General features: G+C 43.6%; 1 protein-coding gene across 1 annotated transcript in view; it reads left to right on the top strand.

The window, feature by feature from the left end:
• HMG20B (high mobility group 20B) overlaps positions 1-12,676 on the top strand; it is a 207,893-nt gene that overhangs the window by 6,123 nt on the left and 189,094 nt on the right. The gene's annotated exons all lie outside the window — the stretch shown is intronic.

Raw genomic sequence — 12,676 nt, 5'->3', positions numbered from 1 at the left:
TCCTCTACCCAATTCTATCACACAGCATATTTCACACTGCAGAAGCACTGTCGGCAGTCACAAGAGCAAGCTTACTGCTGCTCAGTGTGTCTGCTCCTAACTGCCAGCGGGAAATCCACTGACACACAGAGCTATCCAGCCGCAGCAGTGAGCCCGCTACTGGCTGCGCATCCTCCATGTGAAATACAGTGTGGATGCTCTCCATGTTACCCTACCCTTTATGTTTTTTTATTTACTTATTTATTTAATACATAAATTTTTTTTTATTTTTAGTATTAGTATTCCAAAGCTTTTCAGTAATATGCTGCCTGTCAGATGTAGATGTCTGATGCTTATTCCAAAGCTTTTCAATAATATACCTGTCAGATGTAGATGTCTGATGTCTGAGTGTCCTTAAAAATGATTTCAGGGACTTAGGCCGCAAGCTTAAGGCAAGGACCTCCAAGGTAGTATTTTCTGAAATACTACCAGTACCACGAGCCACACCAGAGAGGCAGCGGGAGATCAGGGAGGTAAACAAGTGGCTCAGAAGCTGGTGTAGGAAGGAAGGGTTTGGGTTCATGGAGAACTGGGCTGACTTCGCTGTCGGTTACCGGATCTACAATAGGGACGGGCTACACCTCAATGGGGAGGGTGCATCTTTGCTCGGGGAGAAGATGGCTAGAAGGGTGGAGGAGTGTTTAAACTAGGGACTTGGGGGGAGGGAACCTACAGCAAAGAGGGGGAAGATAGAGAGGTGGGAATTATAAATGTACCTGGGGGTGGAGCGGAGGGAGGGGTTAGAATAGTTAATAGGAATAGGCTTCATAGGAAAATAAAACTTACACCCTTGAATCCCATTAACCCCAATAACATAAAGAATGGAAATGTAAAGTGTATGTTCACAAATGCCAGAAGCCTAGCAAATAAAATGGGGGAGCTTGAGGCCTTGATACTGGAGGAACATATTGATATAGTTGGGGTCACTGAGACATGGCTGGACTCCTCGCATGACTGGGCTGTCAATCTGCAGGGGTTTACATTGTTTCGCAAGGATAGAATGAACAGAAAAGGTGGTGGAGTCTGTCTGTATGTAAGAAGTGGTATGAAAGTCAGTGTGAACGATGCCATAGTGTGTGATGATTTTGAGGAGGTGGAATCACTGTGGGTAGAATTACAAAAGGAGGGAAATACTGAAAATAATATTTGGGGTAATCTACAGACCCCCTAATATCACTGAAGAGATAGAAGTTCGGCTTCATAAACAAATAGAGAGGGCCGTCCGGGCAGGTACAGTGGTAATAATGGGAGATTTTAACTATCCAGATATAGATTGGGGTCCGGGGTTGGCTAAAACTACAAAGGGGCGACAATTCCTAAATTTATTGCAGGATAATTTTATGGGCCAGTTTGTGGAGGACCCAACAAGAAGTGATGCCTTGTTGGATCTGATCATTTCCAACAACGCAGAGCTGGTTGGTAATGTAACTGTGCGGGAAAACCTTGGTAATAGCGACCACAATATAGTTACTTTTGACTTAAAATGTAGAAAACAAGGACAGGCGGGGAAGGCAAAAACATATAACTTTAAAAAGGCAAATTTCCCTGGGCTGAGATCTGCACTACAGGACATAGACTGGGGGGAGGTGTTGTCAAATACTGATACAGAAGGTAAATGGGACATCTTTAAATCAACTCTAAATAACTATACATCTAAATATATACCAAAGGGGAACAAATATAAACGATTAAAACTAAATCCTACATGGCTGACACATGATGTTAAAAGAGCAATAAACAACAAAAAAAATAGCCTTCAAAAAATACAAATCTGATGGGTCAGCGATAACATTTAAACAGTACAAAGAGCTTAATAAAATCTGTAAAAATGTAATAAAAACAGCAAAAATTCAAAACGAGAGACAGGTGGCCAAAGAAAGCAAAACTAATCCTAAATATTTTTTTAGATATATAAATGCAAAAAAACCAAGGACAGAGAATGTAGGACCCCTTAATAATGATAATGGGGAGGTTGTCACAGGCGATCAAGAGAAAGCGGAGCTACTGAATGGGTTCTTTAGTTCTGTATACACTATGGAAAAAGGAGCTGACATTGGCCAGGTCAGTGCTGGTAACACATCATGTAATGTACTGAACTGGCTTAATGTAGAGATGGTACAAGGTAAGTTAAGTGATATAAATGTTAGCAAATCCCCAGGGCCGGATGGACTACACCGAAGAGTTTTTAGAGAGGTAAGTTCAGTAATATCTGTACCCCTGTTCATGATATTTAGAGATTCTCTGGTGTCTGGTATTGTGCCAAGGGACTGGCGCAAGGCGAATGTGGTGCCAATCTTCAAAAAGGGCTCTAGGTCTTCCCCAGGAAACTATAGACCGGTAAATTTAACGTGCATTGTGGGTAAATTGTTTGAAGGACTTATAAGGGATTACATACAGGAATACATAGGGGATAATTGTATTATAAGTGATAGCCAGCATGGGTTTACTAAGGATAGAAGTTGTCAAACCAATCTAATTTGCTTTTATGAAGAGGTGAGTAGAAGTCTTGACAAAGGAATGGCTGTGGATATAGTGTTTCTGGATTTTGCTAAAGCGTTTGATACTGTCCCTCATAGACGTCTGACAGGTAAGTTAAGGTCTTTTGGGTTTGGAAATTTTAGTTTGTAACTGGATTGAACACTGGCTCATGGATCGTACCCAGAGAGTGGTGGTCAATGATTCGTACTCTGATTGGTCCCCGGTTATTAGTGGTGTACCCCAAGGTTCAGTACTGGGCCCGCTGTTGTTTAATTTATTTATCAATGATATAAAGGATGGTATTAACAGCTCTGTTTCTATCTTGACACCAAGCTTTGTAGCACGGTACAGTCTATAGAGGATGTGCATAAGTTACAAGATGACTTGGATAGACTAAGTGTCTGGGCATCCACTTGGCAAATGAGGTTCAATGTGGATAAATGTAAAGTTATGCATCTGGGTACTAATAACCTGCATGCATCGTATGTCTTAGGGGGGATTAAACTGTCAGAGTCACTGGTAGAGAAGGATCTGGGTGTACTTGTAGATCACAGACTACAGAATAGCATGCAATGTCAGGCTGCTGCTTCCAAAGCCGACAGGATATTGCCATGTATCAAAAGAGGCATGGACTCAAGGGACAGGGACATAATACTCCCCCTTTATAAAGCATTGGTACGGCCTCACCTGGAATATGCTGTTCAGTTTTGGGCACCTGTCCATAAAAGGGACACTGCGGAGTTGGAAAGGGTGCAGAGACGCGCGACTAAACTAATATGGGGCATGGAACATCTTAGCTATGAGGAGCGATTAAAGGAGTTACAATTGTTTAGTCTTGAGAAGAGACATTTAAGGGGGGATATGATAAACGTATATAAGTATATTAATGGCCCATACAAAACATATGGAGAAAAACTGTTCCAGGTTAAACCCCCCCAAAGGACGAGGGGGCACTCCCTCTGTCTGGAGAAGAAAAAGTTTAGTCTCAAGGGGCGACACGCCTTCTTTACCATGAGGACTGTGAATTTATGGAACGGTCTACCTCAGGAACTGGTCACAGCAGGAACAATTAACAGCTTTAAAACAGGATTAGATACACTCATGGAACAAAATAACATTAATGCTTATGAAGAAATATAAAATCCCATCCCTTCCCCAATATCGCGCCACACCTCTACCCCTTAATTCCCTGGTTGAACTTGATGGACATATGTCTTTTTTCGACCGTACTAACTATGTAACTATGTATGTAACTATGTAACTATTTTTTTGTTTTAGTTTTCTATATTTTAGTGCTCCAATTTCACTTTTGAAGCTGATTTGAAGAAAGCATATGAATTTATGCCATGCGCATGGTGCAATTTAGTCTCTTTGGAGATTTCTCAAAACATGTAGTGGAAGCGTGGTGCAATTTCCCATGGAAACCAATCAGATTCCTTCTTTAATTATTTAAATTTAGTTGTGACCTATGAAAAAGCAATCTGATTGGTTGCTATGGTCAACTGCACCACTCTTTCTCTACACATGTTGCCATCAATCTCCCCCCTTTGAATTCCATGACACTATGCTGCTAAATAATGACTATGCCTAAGGCTATGTTCTCACATCGGAATGTCCACACGGAGAATCTCTAAGCGCACAGTTTGTACAGTTCTTGCGCTGGCAGAATATTCCAGCGCTTTACCGCACAGGAATGCTTTGTCTCATAGACCGTTATAACCGCGTTCGTTCTGTGCGGACACAGACAAAAAAAATTCCACTCTGGAAAGATCTGGCATGGAAATTCTACTGTGTGCACTGAGCACTCTACAGTCATGTTGAATTAAATGTGACTCTGCTGCAGCGGAATCTTTGTGCCAATTTACTATCCGGATTTCGGAATTGAATCTCCATGGTGTAAACCTAGCCTACAATTCAGGCTGGTTACCACATGGATAATCCTCCTTTTGAACTTAGACTAACAGAGTTGAGGGCAAAGAGCAGTGTTTCCCAACTACTGTGCCTCCAAGCTGTTGTTAAACTGCAACTCCCAGCATGCGATGCCAGCCTTGTTTTGTCAGTGCATTTGTGAAGCCAAAATTTTACCAAAACATAAATTTAAACAAATGAGAGACGCTAAGGCTTGTGAGAGCATAATTTTACCAAAACATTAATTTGAACAAATGAGAGACGCTAAGGCTTGTGAGAGCATGGAGGCTGAGGAAAAGGTAGAATATTGAGGCTAAGGGGGGTGGGGGGGGGGGTAGGCACCGAAGAAGAGGTGAAAATATGACAAAGAGGGTAAAGTGAGTTAGTTTGGGAGGCTGATTATAGAATGGATATTAGAGGTTTGTGGGCATGGAACTTGCAACTTTTTCTTTTTTTTTTCAACTGTACAACTGTAAATATTTATTGAAACATTTTATAATACAAAATATGGACAAGAACGCAACGGTCATACAGGGTCCGAAGGGCCAAGTGCAAATAAAGGTATGTAATACAAAAACATAATCAATATTCTTAGAATGAGCAGAGACTCATGAACTGCAGCACAGTATAGCTATTATCAGCAGAAGTATTCAAAAGGCACTTCAGGGCAACCGCTGAATAACCAACATAGAAAAACACCACAAAAACAAATACCACATACTAGGGATCGACCGATATCGTTTTTATAGGGCCGATACCGATACTATGTGGAGGTTAGGACCGATAGCCGACAACTTATACCGATATTCCAGTATAAGTTAACGGCTATTAATCCCCCCCGGCGACACCACTGCAGATCATTGATTTAAAGCAGGCGCTTTAAATCATTGAACTGCAGCGGCTTTTGCAGTGCCAGTGACAGCCGCCGCCACACGCTTCTCTCCCCCTGCCTGTCCGGGGGTCCGGAGTCCTATCACTATCACCGCGACCGCCCCACCGCACCACCCCCCACTGCACCGCCCCGGCCAGAGACCGCCACCTCCGCTGCCTCATTGCCTCCCCCATTCCCGGTTTTATAATTACCTGTTCCCGGGGTCCACGCTACTTCTGGCCCCGACGCCGTCCTCCTGAGCTGTCACTGTGCGCACTGATAATGAGGTCGTGTTGAGGATGTCACTTGTCATTGCGCAGCACACAGCGTTACACAGGACGCCGCAGGAGCCAGAAATAGCGCGGGCCCCGGGAACAGGTAATTATTAAACTGGGGATGGGGGAGGCAATGGGGCAGCAGTGGCGGTGGTCTCTGGGTGGTGCGGTGGTGGTGGGGCAGTGCATTATCAGATTATCGCCAAAGTATTTGCCGATACCGATAATGTCCAAAATCATGAATATCGGCCGATAATATCGGACAAACCGATAATCGGTCGATCCCTGCCACATACAACAGGAAACAAGATGGGAGGGGGGGGAGGAAAGGAGAGAAAATAGGAAAAGAAAGGGAGAAAGGAGAGAAAAGTAGGAGCCCGAGAGAGGTCAGGGAGGTTGGTGGTCAGAGAAACGGTCCCACGGATCCCAGACAGTGAGAAACGGGTACAGAGTTATTGAGAGAAGCAGTAGGAGACTCAAGAGACTGAATCTCATGAATACATTTAGCTATAAGGGTCTTAGCAGCCAATGCAACATGCAAAAATAGTTTAACCCCTTGGGGACGGAGCCCATTATGACCCTAAGGACGGGAGCATTTTTTGCAATTCTGACCACTGTCACTTTAAGCATTAATAACTCTGGGATGCTTTTACTTATAAATTTGATTCTGAGATTGTTTTTTTTTTTTGTCACAATACTTTATGGTAGTGGTAAATTTTCGTCAATACTTGCATCATTTCTTGGTGAAAAATAAAAAAATGTTATGAAATTTTTTTACATTTTGCATTTTTCTAACTTTGAAGCTCTCTGCTTGTAAGGAAAATAGACATTCCAAATAAATTATATACTGATTCACATATATAATATGTCTACTTTATATTTGCATCATAAAGTTGACATGTTTTTACTTTTGGAAGACATCAGAGGGCTTCAAAGTTCAGCAGCAATTTTCCAATTTTTCACAACATTTTCTAAATCTGAATTTTTCAGAGACCAGTTCAGTTTTGAAGTGGATTTGAAGGGCCTTCATATTAGAAATACCCCACAAATGACCCAATTATAAAACTGCACCCATCTTCTTGGTAGTGGTAAATTTTCATCGATACTTGCATCATTTCTTGGTGAAAAATTAAAAAATTTAATGAAAATTTTTTACATTTTGCATTTTTCTAACTTTGAAGTTCTCTGCTTGTAAGGAAAATAGACATTCCAAATAAATTATATATTGATTCACATATACAATATGTCTACTTTATATTTGCATCATAAAGTTGACATGTTTTTACTTTTGGAAGACATCAGAGGGCTTCAAAGTTCAGCAGCAATTTTCCAATTTTTCACAACATTTTCAAAATCTGAATTTTTCAGGGACTAGTTCAGTTTTGAAGTGGATTTGAAGGGCCTTCATATTAGAAATACCCCACAAATGACCCAATTATAAAAACTGCACCCATCTTCATGGTAGTGGCACATTTTCGTCGATACTTGCATCATTTCTTGGTGAAAAATGTAAAAATTTTATGAAAATGTTTTACATTTTGCATTTTTCTAACTTTGAAGCTCTCTGCTTGTAAGGAAAATAGACATTCCAAATAAATTATATATTGATTCACATATACAGTATGTCTACTTTATATTTGCATCATAAAGTTGACATGTTTTTACTTTTGGAAGACATCAGAGGGCTTCAAAGTTCAGCAGCAATTTTCCAATTTTTCACAAAATTTTCAAAATCTGAATTTTTCAGGGACCAGTTCAGTTTTGAAGTGGATTTGAAGGGCCTTCATATTGGAAATACCCCACAAATGACCCAATTATAAAAACTGCACCCATCAAAGTATCCAAAATGACATTCAGTAAGTGTGTTAACCCTTTAGGTGTTTCACAGGAATAGCAGCAAAGTGAAGGAGAAAATTCAAAATCTTCATTTTTTTACACTCGCATGTTCTTGTAGACTCAGTTTTTTAATTTTTACAAGTGGTAATAGGAGAAAAAGCCCCCCAAAATGTGTAACCCAATTTTTCTCGAGTAAGGAAATACCTCATATGTGTATGTCAAGTGTTCGGCCGGCGCAGTAGAGGGCTCAGAAGGGATCGACAATGGGATTTTGGAAAGTGAATTTTGCTGAAATGGTTTTTGGGGGGCATGTCACATTTAGAAAGCCCCTATGGTGCCAGAACAGCAGAAAACCCCACAGGGCATACCATTTTGGAAAGTACACCCCTCAAGGCACGTAACAAGGGGTCCAGTTAGCCTTAACACCCCACAGGTGTTTGACAACTTTTCGTAAAAATCGGATGTAATGTTTTCACTAAAGTGCCGTTTTTTCCCCAAATTTACCATTTTTACAAAGTGTAATGGGAGAAAATGCCCCCAAAAATGTGTAACCCCATCTCTTCTGAGTATGGAAATACCCCATGTTAGGACGTAAAATGTTCTGCGGGTGAACTACAATGCTCAGAAGAGAAGGAGCGCCATTGAGCTTTTGGAAAGAGAATTTGTTTGGAATGGTAGTCAGGGGCCATGTGCGTTTTCAAAGCCCCCAGTGGTGCCAGAACAGTGGACCCCCCCCCCCCACATGTGACCCCATTTTGGAAAATACACCCCTCACAGAATTTAATAAGGGGTGCAGTGAGTATTTACACCCCACTGGCGTTTGACAGATCTTTGGAACAGTGGGCTGTGCAAATGAAAAATTTTATTTTTCATTTTCACGGACCACTGTTCCCAAAATCTGTCAGACACCTGTGGGGCGTAAATGCTCACTGCACCCCTTAATACATTATATGAGGGGTGTAGTTTCCAAAATGGGGTCACATGTGGGGGTGGGTCCATTGTTCTGGCACTATGGGGGCTTTGTAAACACACGTAGCCATTAATTCAGGACAAATTTTCTTTTCAAAATTCCAATGGCGCTCATTCTCTTCTGAGCATTGTAGTGCACCAGAAGAGCACTTTACATCCACACATGGGGTATTTTCTTACTCAGAATAAATGGGGTTACAAATTTTGGGGTCTTTTTTCCTATTTTCCCTTGTGAACATGAAAAATTTAGGGTAACACCAGCATTTTAGTGAATTTTTTATTTTATTTTTCATTTTCCCATCCAATTTTAATGAAAATTCGTCAAACACCTGTGGGGTGTTAAGGCTCACTATACCCCTTGTCACGTTCCGTGAGGGGTGTAGTTTCCAAAAATCGGGTACATGTGGGTATTAATTTTTTTTGCGTTTATGTCAGAACCGCTGTAAAATCAGCCATCCCTGTGCAAATCACCAATTTAAGACTCAAATGTACATGGTGCACTCTCAATCCTGAGCCATGTTGTGCGTCTGCAGAGCATTTTACGCCCACATATGGGGTATTTCCGTACTCAGGAGAAATTGCGTTACAAATTTTGGGGGTCTTTTTTTCCTTTTACTGCTTGTGAAAATAAAACACTAACAGGCTGGTTTAACCCCCAACTTTTCCAACATAAGGGGTAAAAGGAGAAAAAGCCCCCCAAAATTTTTAGTGCAATTTCTCCCGATGTGGCCCTAAACTGTTTCCTTGAAATACGACAGGGCTCCAAAATGAGAGAGCGCCATGTGCATTTGAGGATTAAATTAGGGATTGCATAGGGGTGGACATAGGGGTATTCTACGCCAGTGATTCCCAAACAGGGTGCCTCCAGCTGTTGCTAAACTCCCAGCATGCCTGGACAGTCACTGGCTGTCCAGAAATGCTGGGAGTTGTTGTTTTGCAATAGCTGGTGGCTCCGTTTTGGAAACACTGCCGTACAATACGTTTTTCATTTTTATTGGGGGGGGGGGGGGGGAGAGACAGTGTAAGGGGGTGTATATGTAGTGTTTTACCCTTTATTTTGTGTTAGTATAGTGTTTTTAAGAGTACATTCGCACTGGCGTCTTACGGTGAGTTTCCAGCTAGGAGTTTGCGCTGCGGCGAAAAATTTGCCGCTGCCCAAACTTGAAGCAGGAAACTTACTGTAACCTGCCTGTGTGAATGTACCCTGTACGTTCACATGGGGGGCAAACCTCCAGCTGTTTCAAAACTACAACTCCCAGCATGTACTGACAGACCGTGCATGCTGGGAGTTATACTTTTGCGACAGCTGGAGGCACACTGGCTGGAAATCCTTCAGTTAGGTTCTGTTACCTAACTCAGTATTTTCCAACCATTGTGCCTCCAACTGTTGCTAAACTACAACTCCCAGCATGTACTGACAGACCGTGCATGCTGGGAGTTATACTTTTGCAACAGCTGCAGGCACACTGGTTGGAAAACCTTCATTTAGGTTCTGTTACCTAATTCAGTATTTTCCAACCAGTGTGCCTCCAGCTGTTGCAAAACTACAACTCCCAGCATGTACTGATTGCCGAAGGGAGGTACTCAACTACAACTCCCAGATGTTTGCAGTTTTGCAACATCTGGAGGGCTACAGTTTATAGACCACTGCTCCAAACTGTGACCCTCCAAATGTTGCAAAACTACAAATCCCAGCATGCCCAGACAGCAAAGAGCTGTTTGGGCATGCTAGGAGTTGTAGTTTTGCAAGATCTGGAGGGATACAGTTTAGAGACCACTGTATAATGGTCTCAAACTGTAGCCCTCCAGCTGTTGCAAAACTACATATTCCAGCATGCCCAAACAGCTGTCTGGGCATGCTGGGAGTTTTAGTTTTGCAACATCTGGAGGGCTACAGGTTAGAGACCACTGTATAATGGTCTCAGACTGTAGCCCTCCAGATGTTGCTAGGCAACTTACCGACTTTCGTAGGATCCAGGGAGCTGTCCTATTCTGCCGCACGTCATCGCCGCCCGCCGATCTCCGTTACCCGCTGCCTCCGGACTGGTAAGTGGATCTTCGGCGCCGGTTCCCGCCGGTTTCCCCGTTCTGCCCCGCCTATTGTGGGTGGGCAGGACGGGGAAAACGAAAGTTAACCCCCCCCCCCGCCCCCGATCTGCTATTGGTGGTCGCGTCTAGACCACCAATAGCAGTGATAGGAGGGGTCTTAGACAACCGCGATCCCCCTTATATTCCGGGTCACCGGGTCACCATAGACCCGTAATGACCCGGAATCGGAGCAAATCGTGCCAGGATCGGTGCTATTGTCCGGCCAATAGCAGCCGGCAGGGGAGGGGTTAACGACCCCTTCTCGCAGCTCTGCTTGCTCCCTGAGTTCATTCAGCGGGCAGAGCTGCGAGAAGGAGCCAGGGACCCCACCTCTGTGAAGATCGGAGCCCCTCACATAGGAAAACCCCCCTTAGAGCAGGGAGAGAGTACAGCCCCAGGGACAGGTAGGGTTAAGCAGTAAAGTAAAAAAAAAAGTGTAAAAAAAAGTGAATGGTACGCCATTGATGCAGCAGAGATGAGGACATTTTGGGGCCTCTTGCTGCATATGGGCCTGGTCAAAAAACCAAGTGTCAGACAGTACAGGAGTGGGGACATCTTCTACCAGACCCCGCTTTACAGTATGGTCATGGCACAGAGGTGGTTCGAGGCCATTCGGAAATGCCTCCATTATGCAGATAATGAGGCATGTCCTCCCCGAGGTGATCCCACCTATGACCGTCTTTACAAATCACCGGTCATCGATCACTTTGGGGACAAATTTTTGGAGGCCTACGTACCCCTCAGGGAGCTCTCGGTCGATGAGTCTCTTATCAGTTTTAAGAGGAGACTCATCTTCTGCCAGTATATTCCCTCGAAGTGGGCGCGGTATGGCGTGAAGCTCTATAAACTTTGTGAGAGTACCTCCGGGTACACTCTCAAGTTTAGAGTGTATGAGGGACGACATTCCCGTATTGAACCCCCAGGTTGTTCCCCCACTCTGGTTGTTATTGGGAAAATCGTTTGGGAGCTTGTGCACCCTTTGCTGGATAAGGGTTACCACGTGTACGTGGACAACTTTTATACCAGCATCCCTCTGTTCACATCCCTTGCCGCCAGATCCACACCCGCTTGTGGGACCGTGCAGAAAAACCATAGAGGCCTCCCTCTAAATTTTCTGCAGACACCTATGCCCAAGGGTGAATCCCGTGCCCTTACCCATGAAAACCTGTTGCTGGTCAGGTATAAGGATAAGAGGGATGTCCTTATGCTGACCACTATTCATGGTAACGGCAGCTCACCTGTCCCTGTGCGAGGTACCACAACACCGGTCCTCAAGCCCGATTGTATTCTGGACTCCAATCGGTATATGGGGGGAGTTGATCTTTCTGATCAAGTCCTCAAGCCATACATGGCCATGCGCAAAACACGGGTATGGTGCAAAAAAGTTGCGGTCTACTTGGTACAGGTTGCCATGTACAACGCTTTTGTACTGACCCAGCACGCTGGCAACACAGGGACATTCCTCCAGTTCCAAGAAGAAGTCCTAAAGGTCCTGATCTTTGGCGACCGGGAAAGAGCAGGCCGGACTTCCCAAGAAACTGGAGTTATAGGTGCCAGGATCATCCCAGGCCAACACTTTCCAGGTGAGGTCCCCCACACTGGAAAGAAGGGACGATCCCAGAAAAAATGCAGAGTGTGTAACAGGAGGGCGATACGGAAGGATACCACCACTCAGTGTGACACTTGCCCCGATCATCCGGGCTTCTGTATTAAAAACTGCTTCATGGAGTATCACACTTCCATGCAGTACAAAATTTTCCCTTTTCATTTTAATTTTCCATAATTTGACCCCAATGTACCAAGTCCAGAGTACATTCAAAATTTTAACCCCATTAAACCACTAAATTGCCCAAAAAGCTCTCATAAAAAAAAAAAAAAAAAAACTGATAAGACCTCTGGGGGTATTTTTTTCTCTGGGTCATGGGTCACTGAGTCACTATAATCGGGGACTTTTTTTGTTGCCTCAAATGCTCAGCGCTCTCTCCACCTGAGCGGGGTGCGCATTTGAGGCAACAGGTTAGGGACGGCCACACACGTCACATTCTCAGAATGATGATTCAGAGCACAGGGTTTGGGGCAAGCATATTTTTTAGTTTTGGCTATGCTCTGGGTCATCATTCTGGGAACACAACCTGTTTTATAATTTTATGTCCCACTGTACCCCATTTTAGTTATTTAGTGTACCCCAGTTATTTACCCCATGTAATGCCCC

Source organism: Hyla sarda, chromosome 1, assembly GCF_029499605.1.
Source record: "Hyla sarda isolate aHylSar1 chromosome 1, aHylSar1.hap1, whole genome shotgun sequence".
Classification (NCBI taxonomy): Eukaryota; Metazoa; Chordata; class Amphibia; order Anura; family Hylidae; genus Hyla; species Hyla sarda.
The sequence above is the reverse complement of the archived record's forward strand: the minus strand, read 5'-3'. Positions and strand labels throughout refer to the sequence as shown.